Here is a 19,723-nt window from a genome sequence, read left to right on the forward strand (position 1 = left end):
TGATCATTCATTCTAATAGGAGAGCTTTTTGTTATCACTCCTGATTCTGTCTTTAATAGTTGGAACCTTATAGAATTACATGGGATATACAGCAGAGAAACAGGCCTTTTCATAGACTAGAAACCCTGCAGCACAGAAGGAGGGCATACGGCCCATCGGGTCAGCACCAATTCTCCGACAGAGCATATTGCCCAGACCCTCTCCCCATAACGCCACAAGTTTACCCGCTAATTCCACCAACCTATACATCTTGGGACACTAAGGGACAATTTACCACGGCCAATCCACCTAACCCGCGCATCTTTGGATTGTGGGAGGAAACCCACGCAGACACGGGGAGAACATGCAGACTCCACACAGTCGCCCAAGGCCATGATTGAACCCTGGTCCCTGGCGCAGTGAGGCGGCAGTGCTAACCACTATGCCACTGCGCCTCCCCTGTGACCAATTAGTCTGAGTTTATACTCCACACAATTACTTTACTTGAAAAGTCATTCTCAGTTTCAATACTTTCCATGTTAGTAATTATTTTATATACTCCTGTAAATGTAGCTGATAGAGCTCTTGTGGTGCAATGGGTAGTGTCCCCATCTCTGAGCCAGTAGCTCCAGGTTCAAGACCCACTGCAGCACTTGATGGCCAAGAAAGTGCATTCACAATGCAGCCAAACAGGTTAAATCTGTTGTGGAGTTAGTGTTTGTAAAATTATTTTAAAAATGTAAAAATGCTAATAGTTGTAAAATTGTCTGTTTAAAAGGTGGTTTTGTTTTTTTTCTGCACTGAAGAGCTGCAGGTGCATCCAGGACAGACTGAAGCAATGTATCAGAAGCAACAACAACAAGGTTGCTTTGGTAACAGGCTTTAGGCATTTGAGTCAGAACATGTTTTTGAATTTTAAGCAGTCAATTTGAAACAGGCATTTGAATAGCAGCAGCCTATCGGATTTGACTTTGATATTTTGATAACCTGCAAACCGATCCTATTGTGCGAATTTTGGTATGTCATCAGGGATATAAAATCAGCTTCCAGCTCTAGAAAACAGCCAAAAGACTGACTGCCAGCAACTGTCACAGAGAGAGAGAGAGAGAGAGATAGACAGCAACTCTCTGTCAGCATAACAGCCACATTTATGTCTTAAAAGAAAGCCTCATCTCAATCGTAAAGGTACCAATAGAATATAGTGAAAACAGAAGAAATTAGCAAAGAAGAAAGAACATCCTGGAAGACGACAAACCTGATTGTATTTTGAGTGTGACTAAACCTTTTCGCGAGAGGGATGGCGTATAAAAGCAGGGAGGTCATGCTGCAACTGTATGGTTGCTGGTGAGGCCGCACCTAGAGTACTGTGTACAATTTTGGTCCCCTTATTTAAGAAAGGATATATTAGCTTTAGACGGGGTACAGAGAAGGTTCACCAGGTTGATTCAGGAGATGAGGGGGTTAGCTTATGAAGAGAGATTGAGTAGACTGGGCTTGTACTCATTGGAGTTTAGAAGGTTGAGGGGAGATCTTATAGAGACATATAAGATAATGAAGGGGCTAGACAGGGTAGAAGCAGCGAGGTTATTTCCACTAACAATGGAAACAAGAATTAGGGGGCATAGCCTCAAAATACGGGGGAGTCAATTTAGAACAGAGTTGAGGAGGAACTTCTTCTCCCAGAGGATAGTGAATCTTTGGAATTCTCTGCCCAATGAAGCAGTAGAGGCTACCTCGTTAAATGTGTTTAAGTCACAGATAGATAGATTTTTAACCATTAAGGGAATTAAGGGTTATGGGGAGCGGGCGGTTAAGTGGAACTGAACCCACTATCAGATCAGCCATGATCTTATTGAATGGCGGAGCAGGCTTGAGGGGCTAGATGGCCTACTCCTGCTCCTACTTCTTATGTTCTTATGTTTTGTTAATAAGTGAGAATTGTAATTATCTAAATAGCAAATTCCATTAGAATCATGTTTTATTTGGTTTGTTAATAGTTTAGTTAACTTCTTCACTGTTAGTTAGATAAAATAAAGTATTACCTGTTGCTTTACAGAAAGAGTCTCTGATAGTTATCTTGATATGACAACTCGAAGCTGTTGAAGGGTGGATAATCCCCCTTCTCACACACACTTTAACAGATTATGAAAGGAGGTATTTCTCTTTGAGTGGTTGAATGTTCATTCTCAGAGAGGGGATCAACCTCCACTTCATAACAAACCTCAATCTTAAATCATTCCAACACTCGCCGATGGCAGGTGGTAAAAGCGAGATTCCTGGTCAGCCATTTAATGGAAAGAATTTGGAGCCCCGACCATCACTGCTCAAAGCTCCAGGCTACAACATGCATGTAAATGTGTATGTAGACATGGTAATTAAGGCCCCTTGTGAGGGAGGGATAGGGGATGGGGGGGAAGGGGCATTATATGTTGCGGTGGGGGTGAGGGGAGGTTGCTGGTTGGCTCAGTTGGCTGAATGGCCAGTGCGGATCAGAGTGGTGCCAACGTCACAGCGTTCAATCCCTGTTCCAGCTGGGGTGGATTTGGGAGGTCCCTCCTTGCCCCATGGTGGGAGTCTTGGTGCTGTCAGTTGGATCTGCCTTTGAGCAGTGAACTGAAGGAGGAACGCACCACTCAGACATCTTCTGTCAAGTTATTGTTGGAAACCCTCCTGTCTCTGCCTCTGAAGGATGTAAAGCCTCACTCCTGGCTCTGAGCAGTGACCCAACATTGGGTCTCATTGCACTGCAATGACTCCATTGCAGTACCGAGGGAAGCATTTGTCTGGCAGATACCATCCTTCGTAAGAGATTAAACAGTGGTGTTGTCTGCCTGTTAAAGATTACAGAGTGCTCTTTGAAGGGGAGGAGGATGTTCTCCCCAGTGTCCTGACTATCAATCTGCCGTCAACCACTATCTATAGTGGCACAGTGGTTAGCACTGCTGCCTCACAGCGCAAGGGACCTGAGTTCGATTCCCGGCTTGGGTCACTGTCTGCGCGGATCTGCACGTTCTCCCTGTGTCTGCGTGGGTTTCCTCCGGGTGCTCTGGATTCCTCTCACAGTCTGAAAGACGTGCTGGTTAGGTGCATTGGCCGTGCTAAATTTTCCCACAGTGTACCCGAACAGGAGCCAGAGTGTGGTGACTCGGGGATTTTCACAGTAACTTCATTGCAGTGTTAATGTAAGCCTACCTGTGACACTAATAAAAAAACAACTCTTTGAACTATAAGACCAGATTAGTTGGTCATTTTTCTGATTACTGTTTATTGAATAACGAACAAGCAAAATGTTTGCCTATGTAAAAAAAATGTCTCTACACTTCAGTCTAATTAATGAGAGGTGAATCTGTAATCCTGCACTCCCTGTAATGCACAGGGAGCATCGTGCATCGGGCTGCTAATCAAGGGGGACACCAGAATCACCCTCATGTCTGAAACTGAGCTTTTTCTCCGAGTTCTAAGCCGGCAATATAGAAATGCTAATCTCTCTTAAATTTTGTTCCATATTAAAATAATCCATGTATTCAGCCTCATTAAAAGTCCCACAGAGACTGTTTACAAGTAAGGATTGCCTTCTCTTTCTTTTGAAGTTGGAAGACAATTGCAGAGCTCAAAACTAATTTTGTACACACATATTGCAAACATTAGTTGCAATTCCCAGAACTGATTGCGATGTGGTTTTCTTTTTGTCTGGACAGCAGAGGACTCTCTGTGGCAGATTGCCCTCCTCTCTCTCTCGAACTCAATGCACAATCGCTTCACTCAGAGCCGCACGGTGGCACAGTGGTTACCACCGCTGCCAAGGACCCGGGTTCAATTCCAGCCTCGGGTGACTGCGCAGAGTTTGCACATTCTCCCAGTATCTGCGTGGGTTTCCTCTGGGTGCTCTGGTTTCCTCCCAGGTTGGATCGATTGGCGTTGCTAAATTGCACCTTAGTGTCAAGGGGGATTAGCAGGGTAAATCCGTGGCAGTATGGGGATTGGACCTGGGTGGGATTGTTGTCAGTGCAGGCTCGATGGGCTGAATGGCCTCCTCCTGCATTCTATGATGTCTGATAGGACATTAAACTGAGGCTCAGCCTGTCTGTTCAAGTGGACCCGAGGAGTTCAGGGAAGTTCCTCCCAACTAAAATACAAATAACATACTGCGGATGCTGGCAATAGAGATAGTGCTGGAAATGCTCAGTCTTTGTGGAAAGACAAATAAGCTTAATGGTTGGAGTTGAATGTAACTCTTCAGTTTTTCTCATGTTTTGGCCAAACACTCTCCTCTAAGCAACACCACTAAAAAATAGACGGATTAACCGGCCAATCATTTCATTGCTGTTCGTAGGGTCACTGCAGTTGTTACATTAACCTGCTTAACATTAACCTCGAGTTCAATAGTACATAAGAACGTCCGAATTAGGGGCAGAGGACTTGGTCTCTCAAGCTTGTTCTGCCATTCAGTACGATCATTGCTCCACAGATGCTGCCAGACCTGCTGAGTTTATCCAGCATTTTCTGTTTTTACACCAAAGATAATGTCCTCTCCCCCTTTCCAATCCCATTAACAGAAAATATGAACTCACTTAGCAGAGTCACAGTCCAGCTAAATGCCTGACAACTGGTCTGCAAAGTGCATTGCAGCTGGAGCTGAAGAGTCTTGGATTCTATTAGAAGATTGGTTTGCTTGGTAACAGGTACCTCATTAACAGCACTCTGGGTGTACCAACACCACAAATACTGCAGAGCGACAAGGTGGCACAGTGGTTAGTACTGCTGCCTTACACCTCCAGGGACCCGGGTTCAATTCTGGCCTTGAGTCACTGTCTGTGTGGAGTTTGCTCATTCTCCCTTTGTCTGCGTGGGTTTCCTCCGGGTGCTCCGGTTTCCTCCCACAGTCCAAAGATGCGCGGGTTAGGTGGATTGGCCATGATAAATGGCCCCTTAATGTCAGGGTGATTAGCAGGGTAAATACATGAGGTTACGGCAATAGGGCCTGGGTGGGAATGTTGCCAGTGCAGAATTAATGGGCTGAATGGCCTCCTTCTGCATTGTGGGGATTCTATACTGCGAAGGTGGCTTAACACAACCTTCGGAAGGGCAACTAGATATGGGCAACAAATGCTGGAATAGCCAGTAGTGGTCACATCCGGTGAAAGAACTTTTAGAAATTACACCAGTGTCACTTCATTATAACCCCCCCGTGATCGAGAATGGCCATAGTTATTTGTGAAATGACTGGGAGCATTGGCCAGAATTTTCCTGTTCCGCCCATCATGGGAATTGGAGCGGGCGAGGGGTGGACAGTGGAAAGGTCCGTTGATCTCGGGCGGGATTTTACGGTTTCGGGATGAGTGAGGCCATAAAATCCCACCCGTTAATTCTGTTCCTCCTCAGAGTTGCTTCCTGGCCTTTGAGTATTTCCGGCATTTTCTATTCTTTGCTCACATTGCCAGCATCGGCAGTGTTTTGTCGTTGGCAACTGACTTTCCAATAAGGAATTTTGCCATGAATTAACAATGTAGCCACATATGGATCAGCTTTGATATCTGAGCTATCCCAGGGTGCACAAGTTATTACATAATTGTTTCCTACGTTTCGACAGTAACTACACTTCGAAAGTACCTTTTTGCCTGAATTGCTCTCTGGGGCATTCTGAGGTCACGGAAGGCGCTACCTAAATGCAAGTCTTTCTTTAACTAGATGCTAAGTTGGTGTGCGTTCTGGACATGTGACCAGATTACACTCCCAGCCGTTTCAAATCAGGGCGCGGTGAATTTGCCAAAATCTGCTACTCCTGCTACCCACAGTCCCCTCCATATTGGGGCTCACGAAGTCCAGCATGCGACTCGTCAGAGACTCAATCCGTGCCACAAGGTGCAGAGGGGTGAGAAACGGGATGGCAAAGTGGCACTGGGCATCATCAGCCACATGTAACGAGTTTTTAAAAATAGCAAAAGCGCAAACGATAATGCTGTTGATTAGCCAGCTGGCAATCCTGCTGTACAGCTGCTGAAATTGTTCCTTCAGTAACCTCGCACGATGCAGCTCTTCACAAAAAGCCGCCAGTTTCTGAAACATTCAGAAATGCCTGGCTACATTCTACAATGCAAACTGCATGAGGAGGATCAGGAGTTAGGTGTGTTCACTGTACACTGTTGGGACCTGGAGTACGAGTCTGCACCCGAATTCACCATGTACTGCTGGAGTGCTCTAGAATCACATAGAATCATCAAATCCTACAGTGCAGAAGATGGCCATTCGGTCCATCGAGTCTGCACCAACCACAATCCCACCCAGGTCCTATCTCCATAACCCGATGCATTTCCCCTAGCTTGTCCCCCTAACACCAAGGGCAATTTATCATGACCAATCCACCTAACCTGCACATCTTTGGACTGTGGGAGGAAACCGGAGGAAACCCATGCAGACATGAGGAGAACATGCACACTCCACACAGACAGTGACCCAAGCCAGGAATCGAACCCGGGTCCCTTGCGCTGTGAGGCTATAGCGCTAACCACTGTGCCACCCCAAAGAGGAATTTGGAGTAATCTTTCCATTCAGAATGATTCCGGGATCATGAAATAATCTGGCTATGGAATGGGAGAGGTGACATTGTTCCAAATGCTAGTGGCATCCTGGTCTTAGCATCATACGCACTCCAGCCAGAACCTCTTGGATTGGAGGATCCATGCGAGCTTTGACATGACTGATTATTTAACAGTGGAAGCATCACACTGAACCTAGTGTTGTCCATCGGATACTGCAGGATTAGTCGGATGGCTGCATGGTTCTTAGCAACTAAAGATAAGGAGACCTTTTAGGACTGAGGTGAGGAGAATTTTCTTCACCCAGAGGGTGGTGAATGTGTGGAATTCACTACCACAGAAAGTAGTTGAGGCCAAAACATTGTGTGATTTCACGAAGGAATTGAATATAGCTCTTGGGGCTTAAGGGATTAAGGGATATAGGGGAAGGGGGAAGGTGGGATCAGGATATTAGAATTTGATGATCATCTATGATCAAAATGGACACCACGCAACAAGTACAAGGCAGGAGTGTTCCCTTCCAGTCAGGGAACACTTCAGCAGTCAAGGGCATTCAGCCCCCGATCTTCGGGTAAGCGTTCTCCAAGGCGACCTTCAAGACACACAATAACGCAGAATCGCCGAGCAGAAACTGATAGCCAAGTTCCGCACTCATGAGGACGGCCTCAACCAGGATCTTGGATTCATGTCACACTACATGTAACCCCCACCATTTGGCCTGGGCTTGCAAAATCCTACTAACTGTCCTGGCTTGAGACAATTCACACCTCTTTAACCTGTGATTATCCCTCTCTCCACGCACACTGTACCTGTAAAGACTTGTTTACCTGTAAAGACTCACATTCCAACCATTCTTGAGATTCCAACCTGTAATTATTTTGCAATTGTGTCTTTGCCTATATATGCCGTGTTTGTGAACTAACCTCCACTCACCTGATGAAGGAGCAGTGCTTCGAAAGCTCGTGATTCCAAATAAACCTGTTGTCCTTTAACCTGGTGTTGTGAGACTTCTTACTGTGCCCGCCCCAGTCCAACGCTGGCATCTCCACATCACGATCAAATTGAATAGTGTAGCAGATTCAAAGGGCCGAATGGCCTACTCCTGCCAGTAGTTTCTATGTTATCTCAGCTGGGGTCAGCACAGACCAAGGTCAATCCTGGGACTTCAGATCAATGTGGCTTCAAAAGGGAGGCAGCGATGGAGGCCCCAGGAGTCTCACAACCTTCATTTCTGTCATCAGTTACTTAGGGAGTTGAAATTAAGGTCACCGGATTGAATTTAAATATTGGGAAATGATAGCAATCGGAATTTTAATTGTGTTTCTTTTGGTCAGTGGGGGATTTGTATCTTGGAAACAAAATGCCCGATGGGAAAGAAGCTACATTCTTCCATCCCACTGCTCGGAGAGATTAGACAATTGGGGAAGGCTTTGTAAACGGGCTCCTAGCTCTATTCCCAGTGGGAATACTGATAAAGGCAGAGCAAAATGCTTTGCGTTTTGTTTAGATTGGGAAACACGAAAAAAAGACACAAAAAAGAAATTGCGTTCAAGGTCGGAATTAGATGGCTTTTTTAAAAAAATAAACTGCTCCACAACTCGAAAATCTCAAGTCAGGAGGAGAGGCAGAAAAATAAATCTCAAGTTAAATGATCAAATTCCATTGAAATCACGCTGTCAGTCTCCTGGCTGTGGGCCCAGGACTCTTATGGGGATGTATCCGGGGATTAAGTTGCATAAAGTCTCATGGCGTATGTCAGTCCTCATTTAAAACAATAACATTCTGCTCTAAAACCTGAGCCTTCACTTGAATTTTGGCATTGATGTTAAACAGCATACTTCTGCCTAATGATAGGAGTCTTGGAAAGAGCTCAGAAGCCAACGTTCTAACAGTAGGCCCACTCCGTCAATCTGCACTCTGCATCTTTCCGCTGGGTAACCTCTGATGAAGAATCCTCACCTTGCTTTTCAAACATTTTTGCCAATCCCCAGACAGAATATGGTGAGTGAATTAGTATTTAAAAGTCCTTTGTCCTCATACCGTAAGAGCGGGGAATGTTATTGTTTAGGAGCCAGAACCACAGCTATTTTTCCACAGAGCTCTCCTTCACCCTCAAGACATCCCAAAGCACTTTGCAAAAAAACTAAATTAATTCTTTAAGGCGCAGCCGCTGCTGTGCTGCAGACGAATAGAACAGCCAATTTCTGCACAGCAAGATTCCACAGACACTAAATGAAGGCAATGGCCAGACAATCTGTTCTGGATGGCATGGTGGCACGGTGCTTAGCACTGCTGCCTCGCAGCACAGGAGACCCAGGTTCCATTCTGGCCTTGGGTCATTGTCTGTGTGGAGTTTGCATGTTCTCTTCCTGTCTTCATGGGTTTCATGCAATAGAATCATAGAATCCTTACAGTGCAGAAAGAGGCCATTCAGCCTATCGAGTCTGCCCCAACCCACAATCCCACCCAGGCCCTATCCCTGTAACTCCACCTACTTACCCTGCTAATCCCTCTGACACTAAAGGGCAATTTATCATGGCCAATCCACCTAACCTGCACATATTTGGACTGTGGGAGGAAACCGGAGCACCCGGAGGAAACCCATGCAGACACAGAGAGAATGTGCAAACTCCACACAGATAGACACCCGTGGCCAGAATTGAACCCGGGTCCCTGGTGCTGTGAGGCAGCAGTCCTAACCACTGTGCAACCGCCCCAAGAGTTTCCACTGGGTGCTCCGGATTCCACCCACAGTCCAAAGAAGTGTAGGTTAGGTGGATTGGCCATGCTAAATTGCCCCTTAAGTGTTCCAAGATGTGTTGGTTCAGGGGATTAATGGGGTAAATACGTGGGGTTATGGAGATAGGGCCTGGATAGGTTGCTCTGTCGGAGAACTGGTGCAGACCTGATGGGCTGAATGGCCTCCATTTGCATTGTACGGGTTCGAGACCACCTGGCAGAGGTATGCGTTGGTTGGGGGATTGTGATGACTCCAGCCAGGCTAATGAGGTTGGCTTGCTAGAGTATGAACTAGCTGATGAGTCCTAATTGATGGTTAAATTAGGGAGTCTCGTGCACCCTATAAAAGGCAGGTGTTTCAGTTTCCCACCTGCATTCAGCAAGGAGCAACTGGAGAGCTGGCTGTGTACAGATGTATGGTGTAAATAAAGTAACTTGGTGACGAGACTTTCACCTCCGTGGAGTTACTACAGGGATGTTTAGACAGGAAAGTTTCCTGTTCTTCTTTAAATAGTGCCATGAGCCCTTTAGCACCCATGTGAACATGACCTTGGTTTACCACAGGCTTGTCCAGCGTGTAGCCCGAGGGCTAAAGGTGGCCCTTCAAGCCCCTCGACACAGCCCCCGGAGCCAGTTTTCAAAATGCCAATCAAATTGATACGTTCGAATGGAAGAACCTGCTTCTCCAATCACAGGCAGTTTCTTTCCCATGTTTGCTTCTCCAATGTTCATTAGTGAGCCTATCAGCAACAAATATGGGAGTGAAACAACCTGTGATTGGAGGAGCAGTGAACATCAATGGCGATGAGTTGGGGGCCTGGGGAGTTGAGGGAGTTCCAGGGTTTTGACCCAGCGACAGTGAATGTCCAGCGATATATTTCCAAGTCAGTATGATGAGTGTGTGAAGTGCTTTGGGGAGATCTTGTGGCGCAGTGGATAGCTCTACTGCCTCTGAGCAAGCAGCTCCTGGTTCAAGTCCCACTTTAAGACTTGATGGCCAAGCAAGATGCATTCATAACACAGCCCAACAGGTCGATAGTTAACCTCCAAATCCCTCTAACACACCCAAGGCAGGTGGGCTGAGTGCGAGAGATTATGAGGTTATGTGTACCGTGCGCAGTCCTGGTCACCACACTAGAGGAAGGATGTGATTGCACTGGAGAGGGTGCAGAGGAGATTCACCGGGATGCTGCCTGGGCTGGAGAACTTCAGCTATGCAGAGAGACTGGTTAGGCTGGGGTTGTTTTCCTTGGAGCAGAGAAGGCTGAGGGGGGGACCTGGTCAAGGTGTACAAAATTCTGAGTGGGATAGATAGGAAGAAACTTTTCCTCTTAGCAGAGGGGTCAATAACCAGGGGCCATAGATTTAAGATAAGGGACAGGGATTTAGAGGAGATCTGAAGAAAACATTTTCACTCAGAGGATGGTGGGAATCTGGAACTCACTGCCTGAAAGGGCGGTAGAGGTGGGAACCTCTCTAAGAAGCATTTAGATGAGGACTTGAAATGCCAAAGCATACAAGGCCTTGGACCAAGTGCCAGCGCAGATACGAAGGGCTGAAGGGCCTCTCTCTGTGCTGTAAAACTCAATGAGCAGTTTATAATCAGCCGTGCTTGATGCAGAATGTTGCTCCACCGGCTATGGATCCAGTCTAGTAACCTGTTCCAGGGAAAAACATGCTATCGAAAGCAGATGCTTTGTCTGCCTCATGCCTCTTGAGATGCAGGAAGTCTTCTAAGCTTAGGAAGTACTTTATGGAACTTGGGATTGTCATAGAAGCTCCAGCAATTAAAGATGAACCTCGTGGACATTAATGTGAGCAGCACTCAGGAGAATAAACGACTAAGGCATTACAAAAGTGTCAGCTTTACATTTCTTTTGTTTAATAGGAGATGGAGAGTATGTTGAAGATGGGAAAAGCACAGCTCAAATCCCACGACTGTGCAATGAAAACTCTGCCTGCTTTCTCATCTATGGTTGAAGTTACTGCACTGTGAAGATAGATACATCAGGTGACTAACTAGTGGTGCCCAACTTTAACCCTGCCATCAGTGGAACAATGCTGAGCATCTGTTGCCTTTACTATATTTATCCTTCCTGTCTTCTCATTACCATTTCAGAAAAATACTGACCACGTCAGGGAATGTGGGCTGGAGGTGGGAGGTCAGGCAATGAAACCTTGAGAAATACATACAATCAGAGTACTCCAGAACTTTCCGAGCCTTGACAACATCCCAGCGATATGTCTGAAGACTTGTGCTCTGGAACTTGCCGCGCCCATAGCCAAACTGTTCCAGTACAGCTACAACACTGGTATCTACTCGGCAATGTGGAAAATTGCCCATCTATGTCCTGTACACAAACAGCAGGGCAAATCCAACTTGGCCAGTGTGGTGAACCATAGTTGGTTACCACTATGGGTACTGAACCATAGATGGTTAGCACTATGGGTACTTGTACATATGTTACTGTGGTCACTGTTGGGGTTAGGGTTGGGGTGTTCTACCTGTTGGTGTTGTTCTGTGGTACACTCCGGTTGGCTCCGCCTACCTGTAGGAGTATAAAGGTCACTGCACTGCCGGGTGACCCTTTAGTCTGGGATTGTATTGTTATATAGTATGCTCCATTCTTGTTACTAATAAAAGCCTTTATTTCCCGGGTACGATCCAGCCTCCCGAGTGATTTAATCGCGCATCAGCCAGATACCGCCCAATCAGTGTACTCTCGATCATCGGTAAAGTGATGGAAGGGGTCATCGACAATGCTATCATGTGGCACTTTCTCAGCAATAGCTTGCTTAGCGACGCTGAGTTTGATGAGTTAAGCTCACATCTCATAAATTAATTTAAAAAGAAGTTGAGAACCTTACTTGAGACACTTTCAGGGCGTGCTAAGGTGCTATGTAAACACACTTTATCCGAACTATTAGACTCTCAATGATTAATAACGGTGTTTGACGTGAGATAGTTATAACCACATGCTTTGCATCACTGTGAAGTGGTCTCAGTTTCCCACTGATACTCACAAGGTAATTAGGCTGTAAAGTTATGCAAGTAGAATTTAAACAAGCAACAGATCACTTTAAGAAGAAGGCACATCAGTTGTGTCCTGTGTTGCCCACATTCTCCACTTTGATTTTAGGGTGGCACGGTGGCACAGTGGTTAACACAGCTGCCTCACAGCGCCAGGGACCCAAGTTCGATTCCTGGCTTGTGTCACTGTCTGTTCAGAGTCTGCACGTTCTCCCCGTGTCTGCGTGGGTTTCCTCCAGGTACTCCGGTTTCCTCCCACAGTCTAAAAGACATGCTGGTTAGGTGCATTGGCCATGCTAAATTCTTCCTCAGTGTACCCGAACAGGTGCCAGAATGTGACGACTAGGGGATTTCCACAGCAACTTCATTGCAGTGTTAATGTAAGCTTACTTGTGACACTAATAAATAAACTTAAACTGCTATCAGTATAACTTAAAGGAAAGCAGGCTTGACAAACTCTTTCTCAGGAAGAGGTAGCTCCAGAGAGCAGTGTAGAACTGGGAATGGGATTTAGGTTTGCCAGCTATCTGTCCCCTACACCAATACCTGTAGAATAACAACACTTTTGTAATATTACTAGAGCGTTGCTATTTCAGGCTATGTTTTATGCGATGTTGTGAGATTTCTTACTGTGTTCACCCCAGTCCAACGCCAGCATCTCCACATCTTATGCGATGTTGTAATGGGATATTAACTGATGTGCTTGTTATAACAAACTCCCAAAGGCCGTGTTAAAACAAGGGTGGAATTCTGCTGAAAACACTCTGTGGACCGGGCTGGAAGAGCTGACCAAAATCTAAAACTACACAGTTGAGAGGCTTTTGTACAGCATGGATGCAGTAAAAGTATAAAAGTATAGAAAGATCCCCCCTAAAGGGATCAAGGGATATAGGAGGGAAGGGGGGATCAGGATATTGAATTTGATGATTTATACAGCATGGATGCAGTAAAAGTATAAATATGTATAGAAAACCCGAAAAAGGAAGTGTTCCAGTTGTAATTATGAAGCCTCTAAGTCCTATTTTAACACATGGAAAAGAAGGGTTTAATTTGATCTTCTGTCCTAACTGAGATACTTTGGGTCAGTATTTTTCTGAACGGGTGATGCAAAAGCAGTATTGATAAATATAATAAAGGCAACAGATGCCCGCTGTTCACTGATGGCAGAGTTATGGTTGGGCACTGCCAGACCATTGTGCCATACCCATCTTTACAAGCCAATTTTCTTGCTAAAAAAAAATAAAGTCACTGACCTAATCCCAACTCTATTTGAAGACTTGACTTTATCAGACAAGTTTAATTTAATTCCATCTCTCCTGATCCTTCGGGGCAGTACTGAGGGCATGCTGCGTGGGCATGCTGCGTGGGCATGCTGCTGTCATCCTTCAGGTAAGATGCTAAACCAGAGACTGTTGTGCCCATTCCTGCGATACGGTGTGATACCATGGTCGGGTTTGGAGATGAGCAGGGAGCTCCCTCAATGTCCTGGTAAACATTCCTTCCTCAAGAAACACCCCTCCCGAAACGCATTAACTGTATTATTCACCTCATTGCTATTTGTGGGATCTTGCTGTGTGATAACGGCAGCCTACGTTGCTGAATCATATAAATAATTCGACATGAAGGTGTTATCGAGAGACATGGGCGGTGATTTTTCCGGACTCGTCCGCCACAGGCACAGATCTCGTTACGGCCGCTAACTCTCGCAAGGGAACCAAACGGATTTACACAGGGGAGATCTCAGAATGGGATTTTCCCTGCCCCCTGCTCCCCCCGCCACCCCGGCAACGTAATGAGGTTCAGCCCCAGTGAGCGCATGAATCTGATTGCATGGATTTAAATATTCCTAAACGGCATAATACCATAGTGTCCAAAGGCATTGGATGATCTCCCCCCACGGCGCGATGGATGGGGGCAGGGGAGGAATGGCGGTGATGATGGATTGGGAGCGGGGGGGGGTGGTTGGTGGGGAGATTGCTGCTGATGATGAATGGGGTGGGTCCCAATCTCCGTGTGGGGTGGAGGGGGGAGGGGGGGGGCTCCCCCTTATCTTTGAGATTGGGGAGCACTTTTAAAATGACACCCCGATCTCTGATTTCAAGAAGAAATTAGAACAAAGAACAAAGAACAATACAGCACAGGAACAGGCCCTTCGGCCCTCCAAGCCCGCGCCGCTCCCTGGTCCAAACTAGACCATTCTTTTGTATCCCTCCATTCCCACTCCGTTCATATGGCTGTCTAGATAAGTCTTAAAAGTTCCCAGTGTGTCCGCCTCCACCACCTTGCCTGGCAGCGCATTCCAGGCCCCCAATTAGATACAGCTCTTGAGGCTAAAGAGATCAAGGAATATAGGAGGGAAGGGGGGGGATCAGGATATTGAATTTGATGATCAGCCATTATCAAAATGAATGGCGGAGCAGGCTCGAAGGGCCGACTGGCCTACTCCTGCTTCTAGTTTCTACCTTTCTGTGGAGCCGGCCTTGTTGGCGTCTTTAGGCCCCTCAGGAATGATGGAGCCAAACACGCTCCTTGCATTATTTTGGCAAAGGGCAGGATTCTCTACCCCCACCTCACACCTTCCCTGCGGTGTTTCTTGGTGGTGGGAGGGGGTTTGCCATTGGCCGGCAGAGGGATCTCCTGGAACCGTCACTGTCAATGGGAATTCCCACTGAATTCATCCCATGGTCCTGGAAACAGGCGGGCGGGGCAGGGGGGGGAGGGGGGGAGGCACGTCGCTCAGTCGGAATCTGACATTTTGCTATTTTTTGGGGAAATTCCACCAATGATAAAATTCTCTATAAGCGCAAATCTTTCTATTCTCTCTTTTTGCCTGCTGGTTTGATGACATTCAGTCAGAGCTTGCATGTTGGTGTCTGCAGAGGAAAGAATCAGGAATCAAAAATCATAGAATCTCCACAGTGCAGAAGGAGGCCATTTGGCCCATCGAGCCTGCACTGACAACAATCCCACCCAGGCCCTATTCCTGTAACCCCCACATATTTACCTTGCTAATCCCTCTGACACTAAGTTGTCAATTTGGCATGGCCAATCAACCTAAACCGCACATCTTTGGACTGTGGGAGGAAACCGGAGCACCCGGAGGAAACCCACGCAGACATGGGGAGAATGTGCAGACTCTGCACAGACGGTGACCCAAACTGGGAATTGAACCCGGGTCCCTGGCGCTGTGAGGCAGCAGTGCTAACCACTGTGCCACCATGATAAGAGATGCAAAATGAGTTTGCAACTTGTTATCACGCTATTTGCATCATCTAACTAAGTCATCGGGCCGGGATTCTCCAATCTCTCCCTCGGCTGGGATTCTCCAGTCCCGCTGCAGTGAATGGTGAATTGGCTGAGCGCCAGATTCTCTGTTCTCGCTGGCAGTGGTGGTAGGGCATGAATGGCCGGAGATTTCCAGCCATGGTCTACCCTCTGGTATATTATATAATTGAAAATAATGCGATTGAGCGGCACGGTGGCACAGTGGTTAGCACTGCTGCCTCACAGCGCCAGGGACCCGGGTTCAATTCCTGGCTTGGGTCATTGTCTGGGTGTGGGGTTTGCACGTTCTTCCCATGTCTGCATGGGTTTCCTCCGGGTGCTCCAGTTTCCTCCCACAGTCCAAAGATGTGCTGGTTAGGTGGATTGGCCATTCTAAATTGCCCCTTAGTGTCAGGGGGACTAGCTAGGGTAAATGCATGGGGTTATGGGGATAGGGCCTGGGTGGGATTGTGGTCGGTGCAGACTCAATGGGCCGAGTGGCCTCCTTCTGCACTGTAGGGATTCTGTGATTGCACAGGAACTGCACTTACTAGAGTACTTCGAAAACCCACCACATGATAATCCTGTCATAACAACCCAAATGAGCAAAGTTTGTGTTTAATTTATTGATTGATGGGATGTGGGTGTTGGTGACTTATTGCCTGTTCTGGTTAACCTTGAGAAGGTGGTGGCATGGCATTTCTTGACGGGTAAACGAGCATGGAATTTTCTCAGTTACAAAGAAACAACAGCAGAGAAACAGTTTCCATGGAGATCAGAGTGAATAATAATATTATTTGACCCGAAGAGATGTCCTTTTGGCATTTAGTGGAAGCAGAGTAAAATAAAAGTACATTATCTACATTCAGGCAACAAGTGCTGTTTGATTGCTATGTATTGTATTGCAGCAGAGTTTTTTATATTTCCATAAATCTGAGCAATCTTGATGCTGCAAAGTGATTTCCTCCAGCTGTATGATTTTATTCCACTCCCTCTCTCTGACACGGGATTAATATTCATCAGCTGCTAACACTCCCGGAGTCAGAAGGTTGTGGATTCAAATCCAGTTCCTGAGATGTGAGCATTTAATCCAGCGCAGTACCGAGGGAGTACCGCACTGTCAAGATTTCTGTCTGTTAGGTGAAATATTAAACCGAGCTCCTGTCTTTCCTCTTGAGCACATGGAAAAGATCCCATAAAAGAACAGGCACCATCTCCAAAAATCTCCTATCCAAAATTTATCCTCAACCCACACAAGGTGATCCGGTCATTATCACATGGTTTGTGAAGCACCTTGAGGCCTTTTTTGATTTGATTTTTAAAAAATTTAATTTATTATTGTCACATGTATTAACATGCAGTGAAAAGTATTGTTTCTTGCGCGCTATACAGATAAAGCATACCGTTCATAGAGAAGGAAAGGAGAGAGTGCAGAATGTAGTGTTACAGTCATAGCTAGGGTGTAGAGAAAGATCAACTTAATGCGAGATAGGTCCATTCAAAAGTCTGACGGCAGCAGGGAAGAAGCTGTTCTTGAGTCGGTTGGTACGTGACCTCAGACTTTTGCATCTTTTTCCTGACGGAAGAAAGTGGAAGAGAGAATGTCCAGGGTGCGTGGGGTCCTTAATTATGCTGGTTGTTTTGCCGAGGCAGCGGGAAGTGTAGACAGAGTCAATGGATGTTTGGGGTATTTTGTTACGTTAAATGCGGTGTATACATGAAAGATTTTATTGTTGTTGATGTCAAACTTGTTGAATTCCACTTGCGCTTGAGGTTCACCTAATGATGGTAATCTGTTTATTTAATTAGGCACAGGATAATTCACCATAAAGCCAATTATTTTGAACCCATTTCAAGTTTCTCCTTCACAGTCTGTGCAACGTTTTGGACAAATTAAACTGAAGGTGGTGATATTAGTCCATGCTATTACAACAAGTCATGAAAAAGTGGGTGCAGGAGACTTGTATAGCGCACATCACCAGCATTGTCCATTCCTGAGCTGTTAATTAGATGTAATTCTCAATGATTTTCTGAACTGTTAATCCCATCAAATGTAAAAATCGCTCTTGTCCACAATCTGGGGAGTGATCATTTTTTTTGTATTGGCGCCAGACCAGGACAGACACTCCAAGGGCAGCTAATCTGTTCATGCCAATATACCCTTATAGACCAATAATGTTTAAAGTTTACTTATTCGTGTCACAAGTAGGCTTACATTAACGCTGCAATGAAGTTACCGTGAAAGTCCCCTAGTCGCCACACTCCGGCGCCTGTTCGGGTACACTGAGGGAGAATTTAGCACGACCAATGCACCTAACCAGCACGTCTGGAGCACCCGGAGGAAACCCACGCAGACACGGGGAAAACATGCAGACTCATAGAAAGAACTCACAGAAACCCTACAGTACAGAAAGAGGCCATTCGGCCCATCGCGTCTGCACACTGACCACAATCCCACCCAGGCCTTACCCCCATATCCCTACATATTTTACCTGCTAATCTACGCATCCCAGGACACTAAGGGGTAATTTTAGCATGGCCCATCAAACTAACCCGCACATCTTTGGACTGTGGGAGGAAACCGGAGCACCCGGAGGAAACCCACGCAGACACGAGGAGAATGTGCAAACTCCACACAGACAGTGACCAAGCCGGGAATTGAACCCAGGTCCCTGGAGCTGTGAAGCAGCAGTGCTAGCCACTGTGCTACCGTGCCGCCCCTCCACGTAGACATTTATGGGCGGCACGATGGCACAGCAGTTAGCGCTGCTGCCTCATTGCGCCAGGGACCCGGGTTCAATTCCCGTCTCGGGTCACTGTGTGTGTAGAGTTTGCACATTCTCCCCGTGTCTGTGTGGGTTTCCTCCGGGTGCTCCAGTTTCCTCGCACAGTCCAAAGATGTGCGGGTTAGGTTGATTGGCCATGCTAAATTGCCCCTAGTGTCGGTGGATTAGCAGGGTAAATATGTGGGGTTATGGGAATAGGGCCTGGGTGGGATTGTGACCAGTACAGACTCGATGGGCCAAATGGCCTCCTTCAGCACTGTGGAGATTCTATGACAGTGACCCAAGCTGAGAACCGAATCTGGGGACCTGGCGCAGTGAGGCAGCAGTGCTAATCACTGTGCCATCCTGCTGCCCCGAATGCCAATTGCCGGTTGGCAGCTGGTTCATGAGGTCCATTTTGTCATGTGGAAAAGGTAGCTGGGGGAAGGAACTCAAAAGACCAACCCTCCAATTGGAAATGCAACACTTAATCACTGAACTACTAACTCTGTGATTTGGATAGGAATGACAGTTAGAATTTTATCTTATGGACTTTGTTCCTCGTGTGGTTGTTCACCTTCTCCCTCGAGTCAAAATAAATGCGGTCAAATCCATGAGCCCAAAAACTGCGCGGGGTTTGTTGGAAGGATTAAGTCTGATGAGCCAACCAGCCAATTCTCAATCCACATTAAGCCAGATTTCTCTGTCAAGCACACCTGCCAAGAAATCAGCTTCTGTATTTTGGCGAAACATCTGCACAGTTAATCAGGAACTGTTTATTAGCTGACACATGCCTGATATTGGCAGCAGTTATTGTCAAGCGTGGCTCATTGCCCAAGTCCAACGAAAAGACCTGGAGAGGAGCGGCCATCCCATTTATGTTGCCAAAGGCCAGTGCGAGAGTTCAAACCCAGATTTTCCTTCAATCTGTGAATGTTGCAGCTCTAGTGGCTGATGAACAAAGGAGTGGAATTCGCCTCTTTATGTTCATCATGGATAAGCAATGTTAGTATCGGGGGTTGGAACATATTTCAGGCTGCGCACTCTGAGGATTGAGATAGCCAGTGCTGGGGTGATTAAAGGACGTTATAGTGGGAGCCAAGTGGAAAGGAAAATTCAACAGGATCTGCGTGGTGGCCAATCCCCTTCTGTCCATTACACACCATCCGCCTGGCATGTTTAGATGTGATGGAAATTTCCTTCCTCCTTATCCTTACAAGGTCCCTCCCCTTCAACCTCAGAAGCTCTGCACCTTACCTGCCCTAGTATGACATGTTACCATCGTGTGGCCTAAGAAATAGGAGCCTTTTTCGACACTCGAGCTGGAGTATGTCTCCTGGAGATCACTCCATCATTCAATGAGATCATAGAATCCCTACAGTGCAGAAGGAGGCCATTCGGCCCATCGA

General features: G+C 46.5%; 1 protein-coding gene across 1 annotated transcript in view; it reads right to left on the bottom strand.

The window, feature by feature from the left end:
- Positions 1 to 19,723, bottom strand: part of LOC144511183 (integrin alpha-11-like) — a 177,837-nt gene that overhangs the window by 132,703 nt on the left and 25,411 nt on the right. The window lies entirely within an intron of this gene.

Source organism: Mustelus asterias, chromosome 24 (genome assembly GCF_964213995.1).
Source record: "Mustelus asterias chromosome 24, sMusAst1.hap1.1, whole genome shotgun sequence".
Taxonomy (NCBI): domain Eukaryota; kingdom Metazoa; phylum Chordata; class Chondrichthyes; order Carcharhiniformes; family Triakidae; genus Mustelus; species Mustelus asterias.